Raw genomic sequence first — 15,974 nt, forward strand, 5'->3', positions numbered from 1 at the left:
ATTGAATTTTGAAAATGTAGTTTCAGTTTAAAAAGGTACTTAACTTAATTAAAAAACTTAATTTTGAAAAATAGGAGTAAGAACTTATGAAATTTTAGGATGAAGAGGGAGTAACTAAATATTTAGGTAATGTAATCAAATTTAGTTGGTCATTAAGTCCAAGCATGAGTCAAGTTAAATAGTTGTTAACTTATCCAAATTGTTTTGATCAAGTATCATAGCCCTAAAGTACAAGCATGATCAATCTTAAAATCTCCATTTCTTTCACTAATTGTCTAACCTTTAGCTACTTGCTGATTTCCTAGGGGGCAGCAACTTTCACTCGGTTAGTCAAGTTAAGTCTTTTGGTCCAGTTAGATTTGACTAAGGCTGGATGACTTAAACTGATTACTGTTAATAAAGTATTTAACGCCCATACTCATAATGATGCACAGATATAAGCATACTAGAGTCCAAGCTGTACCCTATGCATCTCACGTCGTTCTATGTATTTCAAACACAAGCAAGGTATACCTAGGTGTTTGTGAGATGCTCTGGCTTAAATCTAGGGGAACATGATTTCTAGAGTAGAGCCTAAACTAAGTCCAACTTTTGAAAATTCTAAGAAAATGGGATTTTAAAATCATTATTTTTCCTAAAGTTTTTGAAAAGACCAGGATGATTAAATAAGAGTTTTGAAGTAAGACAATGAGTTTGAAAATCAACATCTATTCTACCTATCACATTCCTATTTGTCTTCTAAGTGTACTGAACTCAAGTTCAGGTAAGGGTTTTGTGAAAATGTCAGCTAGGTTTGATTTGGACTCAACGGTGAACCTAGCAAAATCTATCCTATGTTGCTCCGAGGGGAATCTAGGGTCCATGGAAGGGGCCCTAGCCGGTGTAAGATCCACAATGTGACGCTTCCTATTTATGACAATATATAAAAGAAATGCATAGACTACAAATAAGGACAATGGGAAAGTGAAAATTATACCTAGGAGGCATTGTAGTGGAGGTGAGGGAGTTGTAAAGGATTGAAGGCACCTTAGAGACGAGATTTCGGCGAGAAATCGCTCGGGAACTCAGCAAAATGCGGCAGACAGAACCGAACAGAATCTGTTCTATTCGTGATAAGTTTTTAGGTTTTAAGGTGCCTTAATTGTGTTATAAGGCGCCTTAGGAAAGTGGTTTGAGGCGCCTTGAGTGAAGGTGGCGGGAGTTTTCCCGCTGCTTTCTAGGGCGCCTCCCGTGGGTGGGAGGCGCCTCTGATAGGTGCCACGCGTCCCCTTTTTTATTTATTTATTTTGAATTGAATTAGGTAAGTTAATTTTGGATCAAAAACTTTAGGTTAATTAAATTTGAAAATTTATTTTAAGTTAATTAATTTCAAAAAATAATTTTAAGTTAATTAATTTTGAAAAATAATTTTAGTTAATTAATTTTGAATTTAATTGATTAAAGAAATAATTTTAATTAATTTTAATTTTTAATTTTTAATTTAATTTTGAACTAATTTTTCTTTTATAATCCTTAATCATCACACCTGATCTAAATTTTCAATCAGGGGATCCTGAAATTTTTATGAGATGAATTAGTTTCAATTTAAAGGTTTAGTTTAACTTTGTGTTAGATTCATGTTTAGCTTTGAGTTTAACAAGTAGGCGTTCTTTGGATAAACTTCTGGGCTATGGTGAGTCACAAGGACATCATTAAAGTAACCATGCCTTCAAGATTTTCCAAATAGTCCTACCCATTGAACTTAGTAAAAACCTTGGTCTAACTGGGTAGGATCCATAAAGGGTAGCTTCAGTCAGTTTCACTTAGCCAAATGCACCAGGTCGAAGTCATATCTTCCTAGACATGCGATAACTAAGTTTCCCCAACGTACTATCATCCAATACTTCACCAGTACCGTGGGTCAAGTTAAACCTAGCTCATTTTAATCTAACCTTATTTACCCTACCGGATAGGTAAAGTTTGGTTACCTTGTCGGGTAGATTAAGTTCGGTTACCCAGTCAGGTAGTTAGTTGGGGGTGCCAGCTATTCTGGATCCTCCTTCTATTTTTATTTGATTTTAAGTTGAATTTTACTTTTATTTTGAATTAATTTTAAATTTTTAATTGAATTTTGAATTTTGAATTTAATTTCAAATTTTGAATTAAATTTTAAATTTTAAAATTTTAATTTAATTTCGAATTGAATTTTGAATTTTTAATTGAATTTCAAATTTTTAATTGAATTTTGAATTTAATTTCGAATTGAATTTTGAATTTTGAATTTTGAATTTTTAATTTTGAATTTAGAATTTTTAATTGAATTTCAAATTTTTAATTGAATTTTGAATTTTGAATTTTTAAATATGTTCGTTTTATTAATATCGTTTTTCTTTTTGCTCCCCCTGGATCATAGCCTCGATATGGTTTATCGAGGTAGTGTATTTGATCCTTCGGGATCCAATATTGGCCAAGTCCAACTTGATTAATCAATTTGGACTTGGAGACCCATGCTTGGACTGTTTTTCTATTTGCTCTTTGTACAAGAGATAAATAATATTTATATTTTTTCTTTGGTTTAAATCCTAGACCAGTTCTATTGTAAACGGCTCTTTGTGTCCCAAGAATTAGGTCAATATCCTTGAAACCTAAAGAAAACCGTTCTAGTGTTTTCTCCAGATCCTTGACTTGAATTCTCAGGCTGGAATTCTCTTCTTCAAGTTTTTGGACTTGAGTTGAATTTCCAGTCTGAACTGGTTCATTCAAAGATTTGGAGTTAGTCACTTCTTTAAGGACTTCTACTTCCTTTAGAAGTGACTTGACTCTAAGGTTTGATTTAGCTAATTTTTATAACAAATAATTAACTAAATTATTGAGTCGAGAGATACTTACAGAGGGATCGGGCCCTTCGGAAATGGATACGGATCCGTGGCTTCGCTAGGACTCGGCCTCTGACTCGCTTTCACTCTCGGATAGGTTGATTTGGTCCCGGGCCATCAGCGCCAGTAAACTCGTCTGATCGAGTTCGTCGTCGTCGTCTTCTGGGGAAGATTCATCCCATGTCGCCTTCAGGGCCTTCTTCCTTCTCTGCTTCTTTGCTTCCTTTTGGTTAGGGCAGTTGGCCTTGATGTGCCCCTTCTGGTTGCATCCGTAGCAGATCACCTCAAATTTTACCTTAGAATTCGGTTGGGCCTTCTTGGATTGGACTGCCTTCTTTAGGTCCTACTTGTTGAAACCTTTCTTCTTCTTGTAGAGTCTTTTCACAAGGTTCATGAGTTCAATGGTTAGTTCATTGTCTTCTTCATCTGAGTCGGTTTCTGCTTCCGGCTCCTGTTCGGTTCTTCGTCGTGATCTTGATTCGCGAGCTCCACCGGTACTTGCAAGCAAAGCAATTCCTTTCTCGGAAGGCTGTGTATTAGTCTGCTCATGAAGTTCGAATTCTGAAAATAGCTCGTCTAATCTAATTGAAGATAAATCTTTGGAGACTTTGTAGGCATCTACCATTGATGCCCACAATGTACTCCTAGGAAAAGAGTTGAGTGCATACCTTATGATGTCCCTATTCTCGACCTTTTGACCGATTGCGTGGAGGGAGTTGAGGATGTCTTATATCCGTGCGTGGAGTTGACAGGCCGTCTAATCTTCCTGCATTTTTAGGTTATACAATTTATTAAGCAACAAGTCACGTTTACTTACTTTTGTGTTGGAGGTTCCCTCGTGGAGTTCGATCAGGTTCTCCCAAAGCTCTTTTGCGCTGGAGAATGGTCCAAATCTGTTGAGTTCCTCCTTGGTCAGTCTGCATTGGAGGGTGCAGGTTGCTCTGGCATCAGCTTCCACCTTTTTGATTAGGCTCGGTTCCCATTTTTCGTAGGGTGTTGGCTTGCCATCTTCGTCGGATGGCAGTTGTAGTCCGGTCTTGATTATCATCCACGTATCGAACTGAGTCTTGAGGAAGGTTTCCATTGCCCCTTCCAATATCCGAAGTCTTCTCCGGAGAAGAGTGGGGGGCGAACGGTGTTGAAACCTTCTTGTTGGGCCATTTAAAATCTTGAACGACAAAAACAATAAAACCGGTTCCAAGATTGGGTCTTGGATTAGTAGTGCGGGAGAAATAAGGGAAAACGAGCTCAAGTGGTATTGTACCAACCTCGAGCAAAACTGATTCGATAAAACAATTAGAATGTAGCTATTAAGCTAATTCTAATTTAACTCCGAAAAATCTGAAAATACCACGAAAAAAAATGTTTTGAATAGTGGTTGCACTGATTCAAAACGACCCCACTCTGATACCAATTATTGGATCGAGAAGCGCTAGAGGGGGGTGGGGGGTGAATAGCGTTCGCGGCTATTTCGTTCATTTCGGAATCGTAAAAGCAGTTGAGTAAATGAACGCAGCGGAATAAAAACAAACACACAAACACAAGGGATTTACTTCGTTCGGAGCCTGTAGCGACTCCTACTCGAAGGCCCGCGATCCTTGATCGCTTTCCGTGGGAAACAACTATAAATACGAAATTATTACAAGCTAAATACAATTTAAAACAGTAATTAAAAATATCAACGAAACTTAGGAAATATCAGATTTGGAGCTCCGGGTCGTTGGGAAGTGTTCGCAGCACTTCTGGGACGTCTTGTTGACAGCACGTTAAAGAAAGGTTGCTTAGAGGAAGTTGTGTCGAGTTGTTGGTCGAGTGCTGCTTTTATACAGTGCTCAAGGTGCCTTGAAATCCATCCAAGGTGCCTCCAGGATGGCCGAATCACCCGCGTGGATCAAGCCTGAACTGGTCGTGACTTATCCCTTCAAGGCGCCTTGAGCTTCCTTCAAGGCGCCTCCAAGCTTGCTTCGCAGCCAGCTCAGCTTTGCATCCGAGGCGCCTCCAAGCCCCATGGAGGCGCCTCGGACACTGTTCATCCGAGTCTAAGTTGTGCTCCTTTGGTCCTGCAAAAAGTGTTAGTCCCAAATACATACCCTGCAAAACCAAGTTAGCACAAAACAACAATATAGATATGATAATAGAATATAATGATAGTCTCTGGACTATCCGGGTCTGACATCATATTTCCAACCGGAAACCCTAGGTCAACCCGATGCTTACTGTTCCCTCTGCGGGGAACGCGTCCAGACCTACTCCACTCAGGAGATTTACCTGTTGCCAGTGTGATCCTCCAGATCGACTGGACTTTTGCTCGGTGCTCGATGTTTCCGGACTTTCTGCTGGACTTCCGCTTCCCGGCTGGTCCAATCTTTCACTTGGTTCGCGACACTAGGACTTTCCACCTAGGGTTACCCCCCTAGGACTTTTGCTTGAAGTACTCGACCCACCAAGACTTTCCGCATAGGGTTACCACCCCCTAGGATTTTCACCTTGCCTAACCACAGTTAGGGCTTTTGCCTAAGTACACTTAGGACTTTCCTGCAATCTCATTTAGACTGTTAGATCACCACACACCTTAAATTTGAATCCTTTGCCATTATCAAAACTCAGGTTCGATCATCGGATGCTTCCCGCACCAACAAGATCCTCCCGCATATGTAGCAGATATGTCTCCATAATTAAAAGATTGATTTGTTTTATTCTGGTGACTTCTTGTTTTAAAATCCTCAGTTTCCCAATAATTGGTAATTCTTATCCAGTTTTCCTCAATGATGAATGGTGGGTTTTTCCCCTTTAACTTCGCATGATTGAGTACATGATGAATGTGATCGCCATATTTTTTTTTTGAAAATCCTTTTTATTTCCATCTCATCACTCATGTACCAAGTGAATGATCGCTTAATAGAAAAAAATAATAATTATTTATATATTTACTTTCATTTAAGATATAAAACAAATGAGATATACCCTAAATTCACTCCACCATAATTCTCTAGTCAGTGCTGGAGTGCTAGTATAAGTCATCGAGCCCCCTCTCCAATGATTATTCACGATTCTATTAATTTCATGAATAACATGGATAGAATTATCGAACCTATTATAATTTACAAAAAAAATGTTAAATAATTATGAAAGTGGAAAAAATAAAATATTTTGATTTTACTTATGAATCTCCACAAGGGCTATAGACTCTTAAGTGTCTAGCCTCTCAGCAATCGAATGTTGAGAAGGAATGGAAGAGGCTACCGAGGACTCGATCGACGAAGGTACTGTCGAAGGGGAAGGTGATGGTGCACAGGAAGGTATTGTTGAAGGTGTATGCGATGGTCCTGCAGTGTCTTCCTGATTAGGTGGGGATATAGAAACAGTGTCTGTAGGTGTTGTATGCTAAGTTCTCCATTTGCGACTACCTCGTCGAAAGAGATTCTGAAAATTCAAACATAGAAAAAATTTAAGGCAAATTTGTTTCATAATAAATAATATGAAACAAAAAAACTTACCATATTTCCTAAGAAAAAAGTGAATCCACGAACCCCCGAGAAGATGATAAGATATAACTTCTAATTATCTATAAAAAAAATATAGAGTATTAATAGATAAGATATATAACTTTAAAAATGAAATAGTTTTGTACATAATTGAGACAAATAAACTAATTGAGCTATGAGTTTTGAGAATTGTAAATTGAAAATAAATTTACTCTTAATAAAGCAGTATAATATATGAAAATAAAATATCATAAATTTATTATATTAAGATAACAAAACTTATTCATTATAAAAACTCAAAGTCTTCATTGTCATCGTCATCGTCATCCTCCTCCTCCTCCTCCTCCTCATCATCATCAATTTCAGTTGTATCCACGTTTATCACTATTTCATAGGGATCTTGTAACGTTGGAATAATATATTCTTCTATATAAAATGTATTAGTAACTTTCTCTTGTTGATAAGAAATGTCCTCCCAATGTTCCTCAAATTTTTTTTATGCCTTCATTTTACAAACAACCCACCAATCAATTTTGTCATATTTCAAACTAAGATATGAAGCATATAATACATGAATTTCTTGTTGTGTCAACATAAATGGTTCATATTTTTTTATACAATCTATTATGATTTATTTCAACCAAATTATATCATGTATGCACCTTCACTCCTCTGATAGGGTCAAACCAGTGACACATAAATAGAATAACTCACATTTCTGGGGCAGGGTATGCTACCCCTATAATTTCATCTAGTAAGCCATAAAAATCATTTCTTGCATCTCCATCATTGGATGACTTAACACAAACTCCACTATTCATCGTAGTCTTTCCCATTCTATATTTTTGAATATGAAAATTATATCCATTTATGAAATATGCTGGCCTTATGCGTACCATTGCTTTCGGACCCCATGCTAGATGGATGATCAATTCTTGCTCAATTTGAGTTTAATTATCATGAACCTAAATTCAAATTTGGCAATTATTATAAACATTCATATTTGAAATCCAAATTTAAATTGACTACTTACATATGATTTGAACCATGGTGCAAATTCTTCTTTGCATAAGCGATCAAACTCTTGTGGTGATAAGTCAGAATATAAGTTTTCAAAAATCCTATGATAAAAAATTTAAATTATAACACTAAAAGTTACAACATAAGAAATATAAAAAATTAAAAATATATAGTAACTCATAATATGATGATACTTCTAGATAATTCAGTAAAATATATGTATGAGCTGCCCACCATTCTTGACCAGTTAAGTATCTCTCCTTCCATGGTCCACTTGGTCGACCAAATTAGTTAAAATTGAGAATGAGTTTATACTGGGATCAATTGGACCTTCATCATTTCTTCCTGGTCTTTGTCATTTACTTTAAACATGAGGCTCAAAATAATATGATGTAAAAGTTGTTACTTCCTCCACAATATATGCATTAACAATAGATGCTTCAACATGAGCCTTCTTTTTTATTTTCTTCTTCAAATGATATAATAATTTGATTTCAATAAAACAAATTATATTAGATTAGTTATATAATAAAATGTGTATATTTTTATGCATTCAATTTGTCAAAATATAGCAAATGAAAATTTTACCTTTCAAATGGACATATCCATCGGAAATGGATAGGTCCTCTAACTATGACCTCGTATGGTAAGTGAACCAAAAGATATTCCATGGAATCAAAAAATAAGCATGGAAATATCCTTTCCAAATTATACAAAATAATTGAAATGTCTCTCTCTAACGTCTCCATGTGTGAGTGTCTCAAAATAGTTGAGCAAATATCATGTAGAAAAATACTTAATTCTGTAATTGTACCCCATACAAAATTTGGTAAGAGTTCCTTAAAAGCAATAGGAATAAGCCTTTGCATAAATATATGACAATCATGACTTTTCATACTAATAAATTTGTATTCTGTCATATTGACACATCTTCCAAAATTAGAAACAAAACCATATGAAAATTTCATTAATTTCAACCATTCACAAACAACACGTCTCTGATCCATATTCAATGTATAAATTGCCTTTGGCTTTGGTCCCCTACTATTTTCATCGACATCAAGAGTAGGTCTTTTACAAAGGAGTCACATATCTTTTCTTGCATTGAGATTGTCTTTGGTTTTCCTATTGATATCCATCACTATATTTATCAGATTAGCAAAAACATTCTTCTCAATATGCATTACATTGAGATTATGATGTATTAAATGACTAAACCAATATGCCAAATCCCAAAAAATACTCTGTTTCATCAATTTATGTGTACTTCCATAATCATATGTTGTACCATGTGGGTCTTCAATAACAGATGAAAAGTGTAGCACTCTGTACCAAATATCTTGACCTATCAATCTTAATGGAGGAGGTGTTCTTTCAATTTTATTCCTAGTGAATTCATCATTATTCCTTCTGAAATTATGATTTAGTGGTAAAAATTATCTATGACAATCAAAATAACTTGGCTTCTTCCCATGTTTTAATTTGATTGATTTTGATCTCTCCATACATATTGTGTTGGTGCAGGAAGCATCCGACGATCAAACCTTTGTTTTGATAATGGCAAAGGAATTCAAAGTTAAGCTTATTTGTGATCTAACATGTCTGATTGAGCTTGCAGGAAAGTCCTAAGTGTTCTTAGGCAAAAGTCCTAACTGCGGTTAGGCAAGGTGAAAACCCTAGGGGGTGGTAACCCTAGGTCCTAGGGGTGGTAACCCTAGGTGAAGGAAAATCCTAAGGGGTGGTGACCTTAGGTCCTAGGGGGTGGTAACCCTAGATGGAGGAAAATCCTAAGGGGGGTAACCTTAGGTCCTAGGGGGTGGTAACCTTAGGTCCTAGGGCCCTAGGGGGGCGGTAACCCTAGGTCCTAGGGGGTGGTAACCCTAGGCGGAAAAGTCTAGTTAGTCTGGAGGATCATTCTAGCATAAGGTAATCTCTCCTGAGAGGAGTAGGTGATGATGCGTTCCCTGGAAGAGGGAACAGTAGGCGTCGGTTCGACCTAGGATTTCCGATCGGAAATCCGAAGTCAGAACCAGACAATTTGGAGACTGTCGAACACTTCATTTAATATATTTATCTGTGCTAACTTTATTTTTGCAGGACATGTTTGTGTTTTGGGACTAACATGTCTTGCAGATACAAAACAATAAGGTTTTCCCTCGGATGAACAGTGCCCGAGGCGCCTCCATGGAGCTTGGAGGCGCCTCGGGTGGAAAAGGGTTAGCTGGCTGCGAAGTTAGGCTTGAGGCGCCTTAAATGGAGTCTGAGGCACCTTGGACAGCTTTGAGGCACCTCAAAGGATTGATGGAGGCACCTCCAGGCAGGGATAACGAGCAGGCAGCAGGGCTTATCGCAATGCACGACTCGGGGATAAAACTTCAGATTTGAGGCACCTTGGAGGAACTTTGAGGCGCCTCCAACAGCCTATTTAAGGTAGTCTCGAGGAAGCAGCAAAATCATCACATTACAAGCAACCCTTCTACTACGAGTTGCTAAAGAGACCTTCCGACGAAGCTACGACTTGACACCGACAACCCGGAGCTCTGAATCTGCGATTTCTATTATTATCGGTATATTTTTCTGTATTCAATTGTACTTCATTTGTAATCATTTTACGAAATAGTAGGAGTTGCCCAAAGTAAACGTTCAACGAATGTGGGCCTTGGAGTAGGAGTCGCACAAGGCTCCGGACCAAGTAAATACCTTGTGTCTTTGTGTGTGTTTGTTATTTCTCTCTATTCCGCTGCTTAAACTCTTGAATGTTTTACGAATCCGAAACAAAATAGCCACGAGCGTTATTCACCCCCCCTCTAGTGCTTCTCGATCTAACAATTAGTATCAGAGCCAGACCGCTCTGATTTGGTGAAACCACCAATTAAAGCAGGGGGTTACTTTTTGAAAACAAAATTAGATATTGTTTGCAGGGGACTTTTTGAAAGCAGGGGGGTTACGCCTTTCGTTTTTTCCCTCCAAAACTGTTTTCAAAAAATTCATTCTCATCTTTTCACCATTAGTCGACATTAGCGAAATATCGTATTTTTAAAAATTTGAAATAATATTTTTTAATATTTTTTAATATTTTATTAATATTTTATTATTTTTTCCCAAAATTAGTGAATTGTTATTTTTATCCTTCTCCCGCACTACTAATCCAGGATCAAGTCCTGGGACAAGTTTTTTTTTTTTCTATTTTCCTTGTGCAAGAATTTATGGCCTATCAAAAAGGTTATAGCATAGCTCGACCTCCGCTCTTCACCGGAAAAGATTTCGGCTGCTGGAAGGGATGGATGGAGGCGTACCTTCAAATCAATTTTGAAGCCTAGATGATCATCAAAACCGGGCTGGAACTACCAATTGACGGCTTCGGCAAACTAATTCCATACGAGAACTGGGATGCAAATCAAATCAAGAAGGTCGAGGCAAATGCCAAAGCAATGTATACACTCCATTGCGGCTTAACCAATGAAGAGTTGAACCGCATCGGCCCCTTCTCAAGTGCAAAGGAGTTATGGGAGAAGCTGATAAAGTTACACGATAGTACATCAGACATGAAAGTAAGTAAGTGTAATTTAATAGACAAATTATTTGAACAAACTAATACTACTCCGACCGAGAAAGGTGTTGCATTATTTGCAGGAACAAGCAAGATAAAGAAAGCATTGAAGGCTACATGGTCCAAGTCTTCGGACGAATCCGAATCCGACGAAGAAGAACAATCTAGCCTACTCGCTCTACTGGTACTAACATCTATGGCGGACACTGAGTCTGAATACAAGTCGGATACCGAGAGCGAATCTGGAATTGAGTCCGAGCGATTCCACGGATCTGTATCCGTTTCCGAAGGTTCTAAGCCCACTATAAGTTCTTTAATTTCTAGTATTAACTTAGATGTTTCAGAAAATTTAGTTCCTTACTTACTAAAGAAGTTGGCTAAATCCAACGTCTGAGTCAAGTCACTCCAAAAGGAGGTAACAACCCTTAAGTGACTAAATCAAATCCTTTAACTGAGCCAGTTCAAATTGAAAATTCAACCCAAGTCCAACTACTTGAGGAAGAAAATTCTAATTTGAAAACTCAAGTTAAAGAACTCAAGAACATGTTGGAACGGTTTACTTTGGGTTCCAAGAATCTTGATCTGATTCTCGGAAAATAAAAAGCTGTTTACAACCGATCCGGACTTGGATTCAAGACTAAAAGGAAATACCACTCATATTTATCACTCGTTAATAGATCAAATAGAAAGGTAGTCCAAGCATGGGTATCTAAGTCCAACTTGGTCAATCAAGTTGGACTTGGTCAATATTGGGTCCCCATGGATCAAGTCTTTTACCTTGATAAGCCATATCGAGGCTATGATCCAGGGGGAGCCAGAAGAAAAACTGTATTAATAAAAAGATAAACCATTAAAAGAACATACACTACTACAAAATCCTCATTTAACAACACTGAAACGACAACGGTTTTATGCCAAATCGTTATTTTTTTGCCTTTTAACAATGGTTTTAACAAAAATCGTTGTCTTTTAGAAGTTTTTTTTGGCCTACGACAACGATTTCTAAAAACCGTTGTCTATTTATGTTTTTTTGGGGCTACGACAATGATTTTTAAAAGCTACGACAACAGTTTTTGAAAACTGTTGTCTTTGTGCGCTTTTTTGGAATTACGACAATAGTTTTTGAAAATCGTTGTCTATTAAGTGATGTTGAATATCAGTGTTTTTTTCCTTCGCTGTTTTTTCCTCCTTCATCATTTTTTACCGCCACGTTTTTTCTTTCTCTCTCCCCGAAAATTTTTTGCCGCCGCATTCCCCCCTTACCTTCTTGATTCCTAAGCATTTTCGTCCCTCTTTTCTCACAATCTCTCACTCACTGGAGCCGCGTAGGAGCAGCAACAGCCGGGAAGAGCAATCGCAGGGTGACAGCGAGGGTCCAGATCATGGGAGCGTGCGCGACGGAGGCGAGGACGTGATCTGGAGTTCCAGATCTACTGATCTAGGTTACTTTCCGTTTCTCGGTTTGTTTGCATTACCAATTCCTTCTTTTATTTTGATTTGTTCGCCTTCTTCCACCTCTTGCATTGCTGATCAAAGAAACTGATGTTATTCTAGGTTTTCTCCCCCATTTTTTTTTTGTCGCATTCACCCTATAGCGACACTTGCAGGCGTCGCCATAAAGTACGGTGTTGAGGTAATTCGGATTAAAAGGAACTGATCATGGAACCATTGTTGAAGTGGGCTGGAAACCCTAATGTGACCGTTGTGGTTAAGGCATTTGGATTAAAAGCAACAACACAGGTCTGGATACTTTAGGTTCAACCAAAAGAAATACCATTTTTTTCCCAATCATAAGTAATTCACAGTTGATGTTCAGACTTGATTATTTCCCCACTTTTAATTCATTTTAGGTTTTAGACTTGCAAGTCTTTGCAATTCCACGGATTACATTAAAGCTGTTGGTCCCGAACTTCCCTTGTTTCGCAAAAATCCTTGTATCACTCATGGAGAAGGTAAATTGGGAGAGAAATACTTGGTTTTCTTTTTTGTTTAACCATTTTCCTACATCCTTCAAGTTTTGATTTCTTGTAGTCTCTTACAGCCACATGTTGATTTTGGACTAAAGCTTCTAGGAGCTGATGTTATGTCAATACCTGGTCTTTACAGATTTGTTCAGGTTTATCATTATTGCTATTTTTTGTTTCTTAGACCTTACCACCGTTTCCTTTTTGGTTATAATCACAATCTTGAAAAATGTTTATATATGTTTGAATCAATTTTCTCATCTCATAGAATAATATGAATCAACCTGAAACTTTCTTTCACCTAACTATCCATGTGGCATTTTGATAAGGGACTTAATAGGATTTAGGAAAATATCCAAATGTCCTTATAGAATACATTAGTTTTTCTAACTTCAATGTCACTTCTTTAATGCTATTGGTTTAGTCTTTCCCCTCTCTTCTCTTCTTATAGCCTATAGGTTTCATTCCTTCCCATGATCAGTAGATGGAATCTATTGATGAGTCATGAAAAGAGAACCTTCTTATCTCTGTCATAATGGGCGACACAATTATATCTAATCTTGCCAATTGCCAACATTTTATCAATATTTGTCAGTAGCTCGAACGATATGTTACACAACTTCTACCCTTTTGTTTTTGTTTTAAACCTGTTCAGATTTGTATGCGGCCTTATTTTCCCCCTTCCTGACATATACATTTTTCCACAATAGGAGACCATAAAGAAGCAAGTTGCAGCCATGTACCTATGGCCTAAAACACTAGAAGTCCCGATAATGGATCCCACAAAGTAGGAAATGAGATTCTACTCATTATTTATTACCTTTTCATAGTTTTCACTTTCAGATCTTTCAATCATCTAGTGACAAGTGCAGATTGATTAGCACTGAGAGTGTTCTCTTTTGTTTATGAAAGATTGCAGATATCAAGAGAACTAATGGTCTAACAACATATCTTCAATTGTTTGCTCACAAAATATTATTTATTTCTCTTCCTGGAAGACATCCACCATCTACTCCAATTCAGTGTAATGGTTCTCTCAATGACAGGTACTTTTTGCCATCATATTTTATGAGGATTAGTTTAAAGACAAATTAATTGTTTTTAGGTAGTAATCAACAATTGATGAATTCCCCTAGGATTAATAAAAGGGTATCTTGTAATGAGCAAAAGGATCATGATTCCACACCATAATATCTGGTCTACTATTCCTGATATTTGCAATGAACAAAAGGATTATGAATTTTGGAGAGAGGAATGATCCTTGAACTGATCATTTTTTTGTGCAGTGATCTGGATGAGAATCTGCAGAAATCCTTTCACAAGTATCTACAGATAAGAGGAATTTCCCCTTTGACAACCAATTTCTTGCATGAGTACATGATAAATAAAGACAGTCGTGAGTAGTTACTATGGTTGAAGAATTTGAAGTAGTTTATCCAAAAGTAGAATGTTTCAAAAAATTTCAATAGATTTTCATTTAATATAGTCTTATCCCGAACTCATGATTCTTTATTAAGTTTATTATTTCCTTAGAAATAACTAATACCCCATGGTTTTTACCAGTTACTGAGAAATCATATTCTACAGCACAATCTTATAGTATGATAATATTTCAAGAGTACTTAATCTGGAAATGAAATCTACAGGTTAATGTCGAGTTCATGTTTGCTTAGTGGAGATACATCTGTGCAGCTAGGATTTTCTCCATTGTTACTGGTGGGGGAATGCATAGTGTAGGAGGTAACTTTTTCTTAGCTAAATTCCTCTTCATATGGAATCTGCTTGTATGTATGTATGTAATCATGGAACTGATTAACCCATATTTCTTCCTTTAGATTCAGATAGTTTGAGATATGTTATAATTGTGACCATAATTTGGTATCGATACTGGTGGTTTGTTGACTTCTGTAAAAATATTTCATTCTGTTGGCATGGTGGTCACAAGCTATAGATGCATATTCTCTTTCCATGCCAATTATAAAATTTTTCAACCATGCTATAGTTCAATTGTATGCTTGTGAGGATTAGACTTTGAGATTTGTTCAATGGAGATTTTTCTTACAGCTGTCTAATTTTGACTAAGAGTGAAAGTACATATTTCTCATTTCCTCTAACCTTGTAAATAGGTTTTTAAGTCTTAGATTGTCTCCATGTTACTTTCTCTATTGTGCAACTCTAAAAACAACCAATTTCTCATCCCAAACTCATGATTCTTTATGATGCAATGACTATACTCTAACCTCAGGGAAAGGAGCTTGATTTGCTCATTGTAATATTGCATGATAATGATGGTTCTCTTTATGGTATGATGTCTTTCTTGCACTTGATCTTGTTCGACACAACTTGATATTTTTGCTTGTTGATAAATATCAATTGGTTGAACCTTTTAGCTTTAATTTTTTCCCTTTCCTTGTTTGCTTTATTATTATATATGCCATAGTTATTACAAGTGATCAAAAGCAGATATGTGAGACTGGCCTTGGTTTAGTTTCACAATGTTGCTTGACAAAGCATGTTTTCAGGATGAGTAAATAGTAGCTTGCCAATGTTGGCCTCTAGATCAATGGAAAGGTGAGTACGTGGAAGGTGGATCTATTTTTCTTGTTCTGCTTTGTGTTACTAAGGCTTGATTTATAGGTTGGAGGAAGGGACACAGTTCTTGTCGATGTATTGTCACCTCTTGTTAGCGACCGACCAACTATAATATTTGGTGCTAACGTAACACATTTTCATCCTGGGGAAGATTCTAGCCCTTCTATCATAGTTGTAAGTAATTTTGTCAATCTTCATTTCTTAGTCTATGTATAGTTGCCTTGATGTATCCTTACTATCACATGCAATGTATTAATATTTCATTTAGACAAGAGATTGCTAGAATCAATATAAAAATTCTGTTAGCTTAATGTAAAGTTTGTTCTTTATATTCAAATTTAATTGCATGATTTATTATCCTTTCTCTTTTTTATCAAATACAATTACTTAAATGAGGGTTAGTTTACATTGTTTAAAGTTCAGACATGTTTGTATTGTAATGCTTCATAGTAGAAGAAAAAACCTAACTAGTTGAGGGGATAATGATCTTGTTTTGGATATTTTTATC

General features: G+C 36.7%; 1 long non-coding RNA gene across 1 annotated transcript; it reads left to right on the top strand.

The window, feature by feature from the left end:
* Window positions 1-12,952: 12,952 nt before the first annotated feature.
* On the top strand, window positions 12,953-13,643 carry LOC121982721. Its single transcript, XR_006112208.1, has 2 exons — window positions 12,953-13,026; window positions 13,585-13,643. It is a non-coding gene; the product is annotated as an uncharacterized LOC121982721 (long non-coding RNA).
* Window positions 13,644-15,974: the final 2,331 nt, after the last annotated feature.

Source organism: Zingiber officinale, chromosome 5A (assembly GCF_018446385.1).
Source record: "Zingiber officinale cultivar Zhangliang chromosome 5A, Zo_v1.1, whole genome shotgun sequence".
Taxonomy (NCBI): Eukaryota; Viridiplantae; Streptophyta; class Magnoliopsida; order Zingiberales; family Zingiberaceae; genus Zingiber; species Zingiber officinale.